The following is a 15,817-nucleotide window of genomic DNA, read 5'->3' on the forward strand; positions in this document are numbered from 1 at the left end:
GAAAAGTAGGAAAAGGCCTAGCCAGCAATTCACCATAAAATACACTGGGATAATTGCTCTGATATAGCTATAGAGACAAAATTTCCCATAATACCTAATTTTTAAATTTCTTGTTATTTCTATAAATCACATTTTTATTGTGGCATCCAGTATTTAAACAATATTTAAGAAATAATGAAGAGAGTGAGTGTGTATTTTGTTGACAGCAAGGAGTACAGTCAAGGAGGCTGGATGGCCTATCTTAATGCGGTGGTGGGGGAGAGGGGTGCGGAGCAGGGAGACTGGGTGCTAGAAAAGCTAGCAGAAACGAAGGGGAAGGAACCCAACTGCTGGGCCCACAGAGGTGGCTCGAGGAAGAACCGTTCTTGCATGCCATTGTTATCACCACAGGTCCTTTCTAGAAAACGAGCTGGCTGATCGAGCGTTGAGATGTGAGTCAGCAGTTACCCTGCTGTGCTTGAGGGCGCTCTAAAAGAAGTCAGCCCCACTGCACCTGACAACTGCAGCACTAGCCCAGCAACCCCCAAACGAAGCTGGCTCCCATCAACTCACAGCGAGCCTATAGCACAGAGTAAAATTGCCCCTCTGGGTTTCTGAAGCCGTCATGTTTATGGGAGCACAAAGCCTAATCTTTCTTTCTCAAAGCGGCTGGTGGTTTGGAACTGCAGACTTTGCGGTTAGTAGTCCAACTCCTAACCCACTATGCCACCGGGGCTCTTATTCCAGCAATAAATGTTAGATACAAATGCTTGCCAGTATCTGTTATGGGTTAAATTTTGCTCCCCCAGCAATGTATGCATGTTTTACAATCCTAGCCCATCTCCATGTGGCTGTGATCCTATTTTCTCTCCTATGTCCATTGGGCCATAGCTAAGCCGGTGGGTTCTAAATCTAATCACTTCTGAGTAATAAAAACGAGCAAGCATGCACAGGGGCAGACAGATGCCATACAAGATCGCCAAGGACGCAAGGAAACTCCTGGGCTACTGCCAAGGGAGCAGTGGACACAGTCAAAGCCCCAGGTTGGATTTCTAACAGCCAGAACTTGGAGAAAATACAATTCTATTCTTTAAAGCCACCAACTTGTAGTATTTCTGTTTCAGTAGCACCAGAAAACTAAGACAATACCCGAGGATTTCAGAGTAGCAAACTACTCTCCTTTAACCCCCTAAGCATTGGCTCAACCACTTCTACAGTGTAGGCTTGTGAAGACTTTTTAAAAATGTCCTCCCCAAGTGCAGCTTCATTAGAAGTCGCCTAGCCTTCAGAGCCTGGTTATTACACCAAAATCCATTAAACACATAAACCCTCTTATTGGAACCTCCCATTAAACCTGAAGACTCATAAAAGAGAGCACGGTGATTATAGGAAAGTGATCTAACACTGGGAACAGCGTGGGGAATAATAATGCTGAGATTTAGGCAGCGTCTTGTGCCCGAGGAACTAAACGCATTCCCTCAACTCTTTCTGGGTCTCACCTGTGGCTACTGGAGTTTTGCTTCCTATTTTGTTATTTGTCACACACTCAAGTGTCGCCGCCCACCAAATGGAGATAAGAACCATTGGCTAACCTAAGACCCCGAGACAATGGATGCCAAGGTTTTATATCCTGGGAGAAACCAACGTAAAGTTGGTCCTGCATCTTTAGGCTTTGTGGTGTGTCGGGGCCAGGCACCCCGAAGCTTCATTGTGTACGGCCAGCAACTCTGTACAGCGGGCCACACCTCAACCTGGGAGGCTGTTCAAAGGAAGCCCACCTGACTCTGCCTCCCAAGACGTTAATTCAGTGATTTGGGATTGGGCTGGGGAAATCCATTCAATCAACACATGCTAGGCACTGCTGCAGACGCTAGGGAAGTGCCAAGCAGCGAACCAGACAAACAAAATGCCCTTCGTGGAGCTCATGGTCTGGCTGCATTTGTAGCAATCCGGCTTCCGGGAGTTGCTGAGGCCACGAGCCAGACTTCCACAAGGGCGGCACCTTGAGGACCAGCAGCAGATGTCAACTAGTGACACGATGGACTTCCTGCTGCAGCTGGCGTCACTGGCCACATTTCTGAAGGCTGATGCTGTCTGCTTGCTCCCTGAGACCTGCTCCGTGGCCAAGCGTTTCAGGATCTCTCTAGTCTAGACCGTTTAGTCAAGAACAAGGGACTACCGCCAGCCTCCCAGGTAGGTTTAGTTTCTCCTGTGCTTTTTCCTTCCTGTATTGACACTGGTTGGTAGCAAGGCTTCAAGCCAGTGCAGTCTGGTTCAAACCCCTGCTGAGAATTTCCATTTCCACCCCAGACAGAGATACCGAATCAGAGTCTACATTTTCACAAACCAGCATCGCCCTGGGGATCTTGTTCAATTGTAGACTGATTCAGTGTCTCTGGGTTGGAAATGCAAATTCTCAGCAGAGGGTTGAACCAGAATGAACTACTTTGAAGGCCTGCTACCAGCCAATGTCCATGGTGTGCCAGAAAGAAAAGGTGAAGGAGCAAATGAAGCCTACTTCTGAGTTCTAACATGAATCCACAGCTCTTGAATGAACCATTGGAAACCCTGAGTTTTAGAGGAATCTCCTGAGTGTCTAAGTCTTTTAGGAGACTCGGGAAGCCCATTACATTTCCAGTGACCTTGGAAACAGGAGTGATCAAGGCTATGTCTGGGCTTGACCTCAAAGGTGCATCTAGAGCGTGGCATCTGTGGGACATATCCTGAGCACCACTTGAGGGACAGGGACCCTGGTGGTGTCGTGGTTAAGCATTGGGCTGCCATCTGCATGGTCAGCTGATGGAAACCGCTGGCAGCTCCACAGGTTCTACTCCCTTAAGCAGTTACAGTATCAGAAACCCATATGCGGTCGCTATGAGTTAGCATTGACTCAACTCAATAGAAGTACTAGCCATCAAAGTTTCCATTACTTGCTGTGATAGGTCATTTACCAATTTAAAACTAATTACCACTGAGATATAGCTAGAGACAACCTATTTATCTGGTTCGACCCTAAACCATGGGTTTACCTTGACTTGAAATTAGCCATGGGCTGGATTTACTCCAAGTCATTTCATTTATGTTTCTTTTTATGCTAGAGAATTCTGAGTTTAACTAGCTTTAGTTATTAACCCATATTTTCCTAGGATGAAGACTATTCTGTAATGCTCTTGATGAATTTACCCAAGTCCCTGGATGTATCAATACTGAGGATATGTTACCCTCCAAATCCCTTGCCTGTCAGTATTCGTCTGAGTGGCTATAGGAAAAGGAGTGGTAGCAATTGTACAATACTGCCTGACTTGATTGAACTATGGAATAATACAATATTTGCATTAACCTTCAATTAATAATATTTTAAAGGAGGAAAAGAAATGGACTTGGAGATTTTTAGTGACATACATGCTCACTCCAAACATATGAAACAAAAATATTAAGGCTGTGTTGACAAATCTTAGCTAACCCAGATCTGGGGACCAAATGAAGTCCAGCTGCATAGTGGTATTGTACTAAGCGCAAACACACACATGCACATCAGCACCATCACAACAATTTTATGGGTATTATCTATCTTTAAAGAGATGTATTATTGACAGGGCTGAATTATAAAAATGCATTTTACTCCAGGAGACTCCCAGTGTCCAAAGCTCAGAGCAGGTAATTCAGTGAGTAAACTAAAAGTAGAACAGAGCAACGAGGGAAAATAAGACATTAAGTGAGTGAAGACAATGAGGAACAATAACAAGTCTCAGAGGGCTCAGGTCCAGTGAAACAAGTATCTGGGGCTGTTGCTCAAGTAATGCTTCAGCTAGTTCACGTTAGATTTGTCATTTATGTCCTGCCCTTCCCCAATGGGATTGGAGCCACTTCCTTTATTCTCTGTGTCTACAGATCATCTCTTCATCTTCATTGCACCCCCCTTATAAGGTTGCCAACCATTTAGGAATTCCAAACAAGGAAGGAAAGGCACATTACATATTCTATAACAAGTTTTCCAACATCCAGAATCATCACTGTCATTTCGGTAGCTATTTTTATCCATCTTCTAGGCTTTCCTGTCTCCAAAAACCTAGGCTTCTTTCTGAATATATTGCTAGTCATTGGTGGCTATAAAATGCCCAAGTAAACCATTTGCTTTCTTGCCATTTGTAGAAGAAACTGTGAAATGTTAAAAAAAAAAAAAAGTCTCCAATTCTGGGAACCAATTTCCTTTTCTTTCTCCCGTCTAGGCCTCGTCCTCATGCGTACATAGTTTACATCATTCATGACTAGTTAATATGCTCAATGCGTGTCACAAACGTTTTCCCATGCTGCTGTGCATTTTAAATTTAAAATCTTTTAAATTGCTACAAGAACAGGGGTTATGTCAACTGCATCGCCATTTGGGAAACAAGTAGCCTCCTTATTGTTTACAGGGTGCTGGAACGCTTTCTGGTCCGGGAATTGAGGTTCGGTACCAAGGAACTCATCACCCCGGAGATGCATAAGATGGGAGCGGCCTTGGTTTCAATTATGGAACAAGTTCTGCAAAATGCAGAGAGAACAGCTGAGACAGAGTGCCTCGCCCTGCTTGCTGCACAGCCCTCTGGGCTGCCCTTGCCCCCAGCTCCTTTCAGGAGAGTCCACATGAAGGAAGGAGAGAGTACAGCAGATGAGGCAATATAGGGGAGCAGCTATGAGCAGGTCGGTGCTCTGGAAACAGACTTAGCTGCTGACCTTCTGGTGACGATGACCTTTCTCATTGTACAATGGGAACAGTCACAGAGCACCTCCCACCACCCTGCTGTCGGGATCAAATACAAGTAAGTTGGAATACGCAAAAGAGAAGGTTGGGTTGGGTGGTTTCTCAGACAGTGACACACAGAACAATCCTGTTGTTCAGGGGTGCCAAGGTGCCCCCCCCACCTCCAGTCCAGATGTGTCCACTCCTCCGACGGTCCCTGGCACCTTCAGGATTCTTCAGGAGCACCGTCATTCAGAGACAGCCAGCTGCGGGCCCACGCCAAGCTTGATTGGTGTATTTCCCCAAAGTGAAACAGAATGTTCAAATGAAAACTTGTACATGAATGTTCATGTTGTGGTTAGATCCCATGGAGTCAGTTCCGACACATAAGCGACTCTGTGCTACACAGAACGGAACCACGCCTGGTCCTGTGCCATCTTTACCAGAGTTCCTAGGCCTGAGCCCATTGGTGCAGCCACTGTGCCAGTCCACCTTGTCAAGAGCCTTCACTTTAAAGAACATGGGATTCTTCTCCAGAGGCTGGTCTCCCCTGGCAACACGTCCAAAGTATGTAAGGCAAAGTCCCGCCAGTTTAGTCTCTAAGGCACACTCTGGCCGTATTTCTTCCAAGACAGGTTTCTTTTTCCTTTCAGCAGTCCCTGGTACTTCCAATATTCTTCTCCAGCACCACCATTCAAATGCATCCATTCTTCTTCGGTCTTCCTTATTCAATGTCCCACTTCATATGCATATGAGACCATTGAAAACACCGTGAAATGGGGCAGGTACACCTTAGAACTCAAAGTAACATCCTTGCCTTTCAATACTCCGAAGACCTCTAACGAGGTCTTGTGCAGCAGATTTACCCGATGAAATGCATCTTTTGATCACTTGATTGCTATTTCCATGAGCATTGATCATGGAGCCAAGCGAGACAAAAATCCTTGACAACTTCAATCTTCTCTCCATTAATCATGTTACTTATGGTGCAATTGTGAGGATTTGCCTTCCTTACGTTGAGTTGTCATCATAATGAAGCCTGAAATCCTTGCTCTTCATCAGCAAGTGCCTCAAGCCCTCCTCACCATCAGCAAGACAGGTTGTGTCCTGTGCATAGTGTAGGATGTTAATGAGCCTTCTTCCAATCCTGATACCGTGTTCTTCTTCATAACATCCAGCTTCTCTGATGATTTCCCCAGCGTACAGATTGACTAAGCATGCTAAGGGGATACAACCTTGATGCATACTTTTCCTGATTTTAAACCATACAGTATTTCTTTGTTCTGTTCACACAGCTACCCCTTGACCCATGTACACATTCCACATGAGCACAATGCAGGGTTCTGGAATTCCCACCCTCTCAAGGCTTTCAATCACAGTAACGGGTCACTTTCCAGTGCCATCCTGGCTCTTCTCCATGTTTGCACTGCAGAAAGTGGCCCAGGTACTGCAAGAACCCTAATCCAGGGACACTGCTTGAGCTGGTACAGGTGTATGTGAAAGTTGAAGCTGAAGAGCCTCTCCTGAGGTTAAGCTTTTGTTTCAACTTCCCTCAGATAGCCTGTAAGAAGTTCATTCTCTTTGGTTGGTGCTTGACTCTCAACAACATGACCAGCTACTAGTTCTTCTTCTTCTTCTTCTAAGAGTTTTATTGACATGTAGTTTGCATATAATACAATCCAGTAGCTCAATTGTTCTATCATATCACGGTGAATTGTACAATTACGATCACATCAATTTTGGAGCACCCCCCCCCCATGATTAAATCACCTTTAAAATGAGTTCTGCAGTCACAACCCATTCCAGTGCCCCCTCCTCCTCCCGCCTTCATGATTAACTCCTGAAATCCCTTTTCCTTCCCCACCACCCTCCCTCATGCTGTATTACCTAGATTTTTGTATGAGTTATTATCATTCATCCAGTTCTGTGCTTCACGCCTGGGAGACCCAACAGAAAACAATAAAAAACAAAATCGCACTAAGGTGGTAAGGATAAAGTTATGATACTACAAGGACAAAAATGCAAATCATGCACAAGAAGGAAAAAAAAACCCATCAGCATTAAAAAACCAGGAAAGAAATGTGTCATGGAACCAGTAAGAGATATTTGCACCCAGAACAGATTCAAGTCGCATCTATAAGGTGGTCAACTGGACAAGTGTCGAGTTTGACCCAGCATAATCATTACTACAATGCGCTCTGCCTGACAGTAAGACGGTTCGAGTCTCTTGTCTGTGGCTGGAGCGGATCTGCCCATGGCTCACTCTGACCTGATACTCTGCAGAGGGGTTTGGCTACAGTGGGAGCCCAACACCCAGCTTCTACTTCTTGATCGCTTATTATGTACTGAGACTCTGTTTAACATTTCTATAACTACCTCTTACCTGGAATATCTGGCTTGCACAAATGCTTGCCATGCTTAGCTACTAATGGAAAAGTTGGCATTTCGAAGCCATCCAGGTGCCCCTAGGAACAAAGACCTAGTAATCAGATTCCCAATGGTCATGCTCCTGAAAACTCCAAGGAGCAGTGTATACTCTGAAATACATGGGATTGCCATGGGTGAGAATCACCTTACACAGAGCTGCTTCTGGACTTAACTCAAACAGTGACACAACTGGCTTGTTTTTTGTTTGTTTAGCCTCCCTAATAACTTTATATGGCACATAGCATCTGTATGATTATCCCCATTTGACAGAGGTGGGGGCTTAGAATCAGGAAGATAAAGAGATGGGCCCCAAACCAAGTGGAATCAGAATTTGGAGTTTTAATCTCAGATCTGTGTATCTCCCAAGTCCCTTCTCTTCCCACGCAGCCACAGCTGCACTCTCAAGATTTGTACAAAGATGGTTGAGCCCGGAGCTTGTTCTGCTCATGAGGTCAACTGACCCATGCCCACAGCTGTTTGGAAGAACATTTCAGTGCTTCCCACGCACCCTGGGCTTAACGCCAACCCCTCCCACACTCACATCCATTTCCCACACTCATCCATTTCAGACTGAGCATCTCTGCTTCTGACCCTCGCCTGAGTTGGATCTTCCCCATGCTAATGAAAAGTGACGTGTAGTTGACATTAAGACAATCAGATAAGGCCCTCTGACTGGGGTCCAACTTGCCTGCCAGCCCCCCTGCATTCTCACGTGTGGAGACCTTGTGTCTCATCCCGTTGCCTCTTCCCCTGTGCCTGTTCTTGATCCTTTTCTTCCAGTAAAGCAGGCTCTCAGCTTGCCAATGGACATGAAGGAGACCTCCTTCACTTTCCCCCGGAAAATGGTCCTGGTCATGAGGGTGCAGAGACTTTCTCAGTGGTGGGACCAGGGCTAAGCGTACAATACGAGATGTACAGGGACCCCCTCATGCTGAGCTTCTTTCTGCAAGTACTGGTTGGTGGGGCTCTGACCAGGGCCCACACTGAGATCACAGGGGCAGCCTGAGCTGCAGATGGGCCTGACAGAGTCATCTGAGGGCTTAGAGCAAGTCTGCTTAGGGTTGAGATGGAGGTGAACACAGACGAATTTGCAAGAGCACAGCCTGGATGGGCTGAGAGTGCCCGGGGTACCTGAAGTCATATGGCAGCCCCAATCCCTCCCGAAAGGTCCCTTTGAAGTGGTTCCAGACCAGAAATAGCTCTCCCTTTCCAAACCCTTGTTTCCACTATGCAGTCTCTGTGCCTTAGGAGATGGACGGAGGTTTAATCTGAAGCTGAGTCTTAGCTCCTCTGAAGAGAAGCAGTTTGACTTCTGGGAGTAGTTTGATCTTTGCAAGGCCTTTCTTTCATTTAAAAATGTTTTGCATCTATATATATATAATTCATGACTTTATGGTTGTCAAAACAGGTATAATTAGTATTATACATTCATTACTTTTATAGCCATTAAAATGAAGACATTTTTGAGTCCCTAATAGGCCTCCGTGCTGGGTAAAGTAGAAGGTCGGAGACAAAGGAGAAGAGCCTCGGTGATGTGGACTTGTACAATGGTCACAACAATGGACCACCATGGACTCGGACAATGGGCACAGCAATGGACCACCATAGACTCATACAATGGCCACAGCAATGGACCACCATGGACTCGGACAATGGCCACAGCAATGGACCACCATGGACTCAGACAATGGCCACAGCAATGGACCACCATGGACTCGGACAATGGGCACAACGATGGACTCAAACAGAACGACCATCACGGTGAGGATGGCCCAGAACCGGGCAGTGTTTCATTCTGTTGTACTTCAGAGTCAGAAGTCTCTGTACTACGAGTCAGAACTCACTTGTAAGCACCTGGCAAGAACACTCCATTTTCCAGAATCCTGATGGTGCAGGGGTCAGCCCGCTGCTGCTAACCCTCAAGGTGGTAGCCTGAGGCCACACCGGGGCTCTGTGCATGGAAGACATGGCAATCCACTCCCGTGAAGATTAGAGCCTAGGAAACCCCAAAGGGCAGCTCACTGGCTTCCATGGGTCTCTCTGAGGTCAATCGACGGGACACATTAACAACAGCTGCAATGGAATTGCAAACGTCCTTGGGTGGCACGCATGGTTAAGCATTAGCTACTCACCTAAAGGTTGGTTCTACGAATCCACCCAGGGGCTCCTAAGAAGTAACATCTGGGGAGCTGAGTCGAAAAGACCACCACCATGGGAACCCCCATAGAGCACAGTTCTACTCTAAACGCATGAGGTCACTCTAAGTTGGAATGGGCTCCGGGGCAACTGGTTTGGTTTCGTTTAAAAGTCTTGTGAGCCCTGACATGGTGCTCCCTGTGGTCCGAGGGATAAAATGAGAAAAACACTAGGGAGTCAAAATCAGCCTCTGCTGTGTGAACTTGCCTTCAAGAAATTGAGACTTAAAAAGAAACAAACAACAACAAAAGACAATGATAAACATGTGTGTTCAACCTGAGTGCTTCCCCATCCTTTAAAAGCGACACAAACACTGCACAGGTTGCATTTCTTGTGTCACCAAGTCCATATTTCACCACATACCTTCTTTTACTTCAGGATGGCCCCCCAAATAAATACTCCCAGGTCTAGACAAAGAACCATGTTACATATGAGCTGCCACCAGCTGCAAGCGTGGAACCATAAATCCCCACCCCTTCCACCCAGGCAGCCAGTGTGCATTGGCAGGCCATACATAAAGCATCCCCATGCCCTGTATTATTGCCCTTCTTGATTTACCATCTACACCATCTCCAAGTTCAAGACCAACAGAATCACCCGAAAATATATTCTCGTGCAGCCTCTGCCTGAAAACCGCATTGCGCAAGTAATGTCTGCTCATTTATCATTTACTTCCCAATACCTGTGTGTCATCCTCTAAAATACACCCGTCCAGCAGTGCCCGTGAAATGCCTGAGCGCCGAGAAAGGGAAGCGGGAGCTCCTGATTCAAGGCACAGGCATTTAAAAAGTGAGCAGGCTTCAAAAATGACGAAGCAATCCAAGCAATTGCTATCTGGCTCCCTTTATCGCATCTTTTACAAGCTTCCCTTAATGTCATATTTGTATCTATCTCCCTTTTTATGCATGCCTCCCAGCAATAGGAGCAGGATAACAACTTGAATAAATAAACCCACACTAAACGGCTCTCCCTAGAAACCATTAGAAAGTGTGTGTTTACACAGAATTCCAACGACATTCTGCGGGGTATTCAGAGCATCCATTTCTAGTCTGCGACAGTGCAATGAGGACACAAGTATCAGGAGACAGCCAGCAGATGCCATGAGAATCAGGGTGGTGTCAGAGGAGGGTGCTGGTTTTGTAGACCGATCTGGGATTGAAAATCAGCTTCAGAACAAGTAGACACATGGCGTTTTTGAGCTCCGGGTTCTTATCCAGAAAAGGAAGCTAATGTCAAAGACTGGATATCGGCGGTTGGTTGGGAATTCCACCCCCCTTCCTATTTAACAGGACCTTGCTTTTGTCGCGGTAACTACCCATCCAGGACCGGCTTCATGGCTGTGCCACCGGTGCAGTTGCACATGGTCCCACATTCAGAAGGGCTTTGCGTTTGCCTAAAAGTCCTCTGACCTTGAATGTGTCCACAACTTCACCTTAGACATTGTGTGTGATGAGGGAAGGAGGCTGGGACAATGGAGCACGCACACGAGCAGAAGGGACGCACACAAGATGCATGTCCATGCCTCCAACTGCCGTTTGCATGCAACATCTGCGGTTTCCATCGCAGGCTTACCTCGCGCTCCGTTTGAGCCTGACTAAGTTCCCGTACATTGTGGTTTCACTGGAATTCTGTGATCATGTTCCACATGAACATATCTGCCACCAAGGGGGAGTGCTGGCAATTCCAAGAGGCCATGCTTTCTGTTGAAATCAGAATGTGTTCCCTGGAAAGAAGGCCAGGATATCCTAAGAATCACAATGGACTCTGAAACCCTTCCAGAGTCTTCCTCTCGCACTTTAGTTCCCTGGTATTAAGCAACCGGGATGCTGACCCTGAGGCCAAAAAGGAAAGGGGAAGATGAGGGAGCTCAGAGTCCCTTACTCACCCCAAGCCAGAGATGGCGCCGGTAGAATGTGAGTCTGTCAAGTGACGCAATGAGATCAGTTGTGTGCGGCAATCCACTGTTCTGGGAAAAAATGAAACCCATGCTTAACATTTTAATTTATCTTTACTTAGAATAGCATCAAATAACAAGTAAAAACCAGTTGAGAGAGAGCCCACAGAAGAAAAGGGAAAGTCTTAGACGAGCATACGTAATGAAACTGCTTCGTGAACAATGGGCTCCACATTTTCATGTTACACTCGGTCCGACAAATTAGTCAGCCAGCACTGGATCCATTCCTAGCCCTGGTGGGATTGTATAGTGTTCACACAATGGGCTGCTAACTGCAAGAGCAACAGTTCAAAACCACCAGCTGCTCTGGGAGAGAAAGACTGGGTTTTCTACTCCTGTAAAGAGTTACAGCCTCGGAAACTCTAGGGGCAGTTCTGCCGTGTTCTTTAGGGTCACTGTGAGTCTGCATTGACCCAAGGGCAGTGAGGTGGTATCCACTCCTCACACAAATGCCACAAGAAACTGGCCATGTCCTGGCTCCAGGAGGGTCTGGTAGAACCAAGGGAAGTTCTAATCTGATTGGTAGAGATGGGTCCAGGACCAGCCATGTCACTCAGGTCAAACCAATAAGCTTGCTAGGAGCTTCTGGGGAAATTCCTGATTCCATTTTCTCTTCCATCTTTCTACAAGGCTAAGGGTGAATCTAACATACAGAGGAAGGTGGAGTCAAGAGACTTATAGAAAAACAGAGCTAGAGCTTCCAGACTAAAGCAACCTAAAATCTGGCCCTACTCCTGCATTTCAGCAACATGACCAACCATTTTATTGTCATTTAATTCTGTTTATAATGGGGTTCTCAGTCACTTGATGCTGAAAGCAAACTGGTAAATATTTGTTGACAAGATGGATGGATGTTAGATATATGCAGCACTGAAAAATCAGCCAATCCTGAGCACTGGACTGGCCAAAGAAAACTTCATGAGTCATGAGAGAAGATTGGATAAAAGTGCTATAGAGCATGGAGGAAGTAGGCCTGGAGGGAGGGGTGCTGTGTGTGTGAGGTCAGAGCCAACGCAGGCAATGGAAGGGCTTCTGCGGGAAGAAGTGGGGACCATGGAGCTGCTGTCTTAGATTTTTGAGGGTCTGTGGTCTTTTCAAGGGGCACTAGCGATGTGGTGGGCTAAGGGTTGGGCTCCTAGCTGCAAGGTCTATGATTCAAACCCACCAGCTGCTTCAAGGGAAGAAGATGAACCTTTCACTCGTTTAAATATTTGCAGCATTGGAAACCCAAAGGATCTATTTGACTCTGTCCTCTTGGGTTGTGATGAGATGGACTCAGCTTGATGGCAGTGCGAGTGCTTTTGTTTGTGTTGGGAGGGGTCTTCTCCAGGTGGCACAGTCCGTTCAGAGGGAATACTGTCCTAGATTGTGGCTCAGAAGTGGTTGGCGTATTGAGGATATTTGTGGCAGGCAATCCTGGTAAGATCTTAGGAACTACTTCTTTTCATTCCATTCGTCCAGTGACACTTCATTGAAGTATTACTATTTCAGTTTGGGAGTCCAGCAATCTGCTTCAGAACCCAGCCCTGGCATTTGCTAATAAGAGGACCTGGGCAAGTTACTTGTCATTCTGTGTATCGGCTTCTCCAGATGAACGATGGACACATGAGCAAGACTTACCTTACTCTTTGCTATGAGGATTCCCTGAGGTCAGGGGTGGACCATTATTGTTCTATCTTTTGTTCGCCTTGCATGCTCCCTTGTGAGGCAGATTTCTTTTCTTTCAGGGCTCACTGTCCAATAGGCGTCCATAGCCATCCCATATTTCAAAATGACTGGAGACGGCTGTGTGTAATTTAGGAGCCCTGGCAGTGTCGTAGGCTGCCCACTGGGCAGCTAACTGCAAGGTCCTCATTTCACATCCACCAAGCCACTTTATGAGAGAAAGATGAGGCTGTCTGCTCCCATAAGGATGCACAGCTCTGGAAAGGCTAAGAGGCAATTCTAGTCTGTTCTATAGGGTCATTATGAGTTGGAATCGACTCGCTGGTAATGGGCTGGGTCTGTGATTTGTCAAAGAGCATATATGGCAGAATAAAGTAGAAATGAAGAGTAAAAAAGCATCTATGGAGAGGCCAGGCAATTTGAAAATTGGAATCATCAGGTCCAGAGGATTCTGAACCAAGTGAGAGAAAAAGAAAGCAGTTTAGGAAGTTCTTAGAAAATGCAAGAAACTTCCATAAGAATTCAGTGATTGGTTGATATCGAGGTAGTGGCTATGAAACTGGGCGTCCAAGCAATCAGGTGATCCTCTGTGTGTGACTTCAGGGGTAACACGTGTAGCCCCAAAGTTTATCTTGAGTAAGCATATGGCCTAAGCATTATTTCCGACCTGGTATCCTGAACAGAGTACATTCTTTAGGAAACAAGACTCTCAAGCAAACAAAAAGCATATTCTTCCCTAGCATTACCCGGCAATTTTCTTAGGGCACAATGGAGAGGCCCAGAAACGACAGACTGTACTCTCATTGCGGAAGATGCCCTTGATTCACACCTTAGCATAGCAGCCATCTCATGCCAGGAGCCCTAAATTAATCTGGGGTGCTCTTGCTCATATCAAACCACCCCTCTCTCATTCACATTCTTACACCCACCCTTCTGCAGTGGTCTCCAAGAGCCAGGGCGCTTGCTTTCTAGGCTCCAGATTCCATATCTGGTTTTGCTCTCCTAACAACTAGGTGGAAACTTCCTAGATGCTGAAGAGGCTCCTCCCAGCCAAACTCAAACTGGCGGAGACTGCTCCTAGAAGATCCATATTCAGTAATCCATTGCACGGCGAGATTGCTACTCATACAGGTTCCCCACCATCAAGTTGATTCTAACTCATAGGGAACTGCCTCTTGGGGTCTCTGAGGGTAGCTGGTGGGTTTGAATCACTGACCCTACCGTTAGCAGCCCAATGCCTAACCCACGACACCACTGGAAATCCTCTTCAATGTAAAGAAAACAAGCAAACAAAAGTATCTCAAAATTGGACTATGCAATATCATGAAAAGTAGAGAAAATCTTTGAAGTAAAGATTTCATTTTATGTGGATCCATAACCAAGCTCATGAAAACAGCAGTCAAGGAATCAGACTGCATTTGGGTTGGGTACACCTACCGTGAAAATCTTCTTTCAAATGCTTAGAAGCAAAGATGTCACTTTGAGGTTTGTGGTTTAAGGTGTGCCAGACCCAAGCCCTGGGACTTTGATTTATATGTATGTGACAGCTAGACACTGAAAAAGGAAATATAAGTACAATTGAGCTGATGCTGGCGAAGAACAAGGACTATACAATGGGCTCAAAGATGGCGAGCCTTCATCCCATGCACTCGTACTTGGACTTTGAATGTGCCGTCAGAGGAAGCAGTCCATGGAGAAGGGTACCGTTCTTTGTAGAAGGTCAGCAAAAAAAGATGAAAATCCTCAACAAGATGACTTCACCAAATGGCTGCCACGTTAGGGTCAAACGTACTGCTGTGCGGACGGTGTGGGACTGGTCGTGCTGCTGTCTGTTGTACACAGAATCTCTATGAGTTGAGCTGACACCACAGCACCAGACAGCAGCCAGGGGAGTAGAAGGCTGACTTGACAGTAACTACCAACAGCAGCAGCAACTGCATCTCCACGTTATCTGCAGTCTATATGCTATTGTGCAATATAAGTGATGTTCTGATACTTATATACTTCAGTGTTTTAAATTGGCTTGACCCAAATTGGGGAGATTACATGCTATTTAAGTTAATAAACTACCCTTGAGACATCAAGAATTTACAGTGAACAACTCCATTGATTTCTGATTTCTGGATTGGGTCTTTTTTGAAATGGATGTAGGAATGCCGTTTCACTGAGTACATCATTAACACTAATATTTAGAGCTTACTTTTACAAAGTAAACCAATGAGGCGACACCAAAAAAACAAAACCGGTCCAAGTCACTAGAACAAAATGTTCCATGACTTGAGGAAGAGAAAATGCAGATTCTTGGATATGGTTCAATTCCTGAAGATGATTATGCATCTGCAGTGTGTGTATGTGTGGTGTATTATATAATTTATATAGGAAATGCAAAATAAAGCTTATTCAGTGTTGGGGATAAAAATCACATATGTTATCAATTCTTGAAAACACATAGCACAAACCGCCCAAAACACGGGTAGACTGGTAAGATTGTAGGCTTGAGGAGAAATGGTGTGCAGTTGTTTTGTTAAATGAGCAAGAAAATGCCACAACAGTTTGGCTGCTTGGGCCCAACTTATCACTAAACATGGGAGCTGGTGCCTGAGTCCCTGCCCACAGAGAGTTCGATCTCTGAGAGGAAAGCCTGGCAGGCTGCGTTGCAGATTGTTATCTAACTCTCCATGCCCCTTAGGCTTGATAAGGAGTTAGGGGGTGGATGGGAGCGGTGGAGAGGCTCAGTGGGATGGATTGCCTTCTATCATACAGATATTGCTGTGGTTATAGGTCAGAGATCCTTGGGGACTGAGCAGGCTGAAACCTGGAGAGGCTGGACAGAGAGGCCAGGAGTATTTTTAGCTCCCCTTGTAGTTGGCCTA

Source organism: Tenrec ecaudatus, chromosome 14, assembly GCF_050624435.1.
Source record: "Tenrec ecaudatus isolate mTenEca1 chromosome 14, mTenEca1.hap1, whole genome shotgun sequence".
Taxonomy (NCBI): Eukaryota; Metazoa; Chordata; class Mammalia; order Afrosoricida; family Tenrecidae; genus Tenrec; species Tenrec ecaudatus.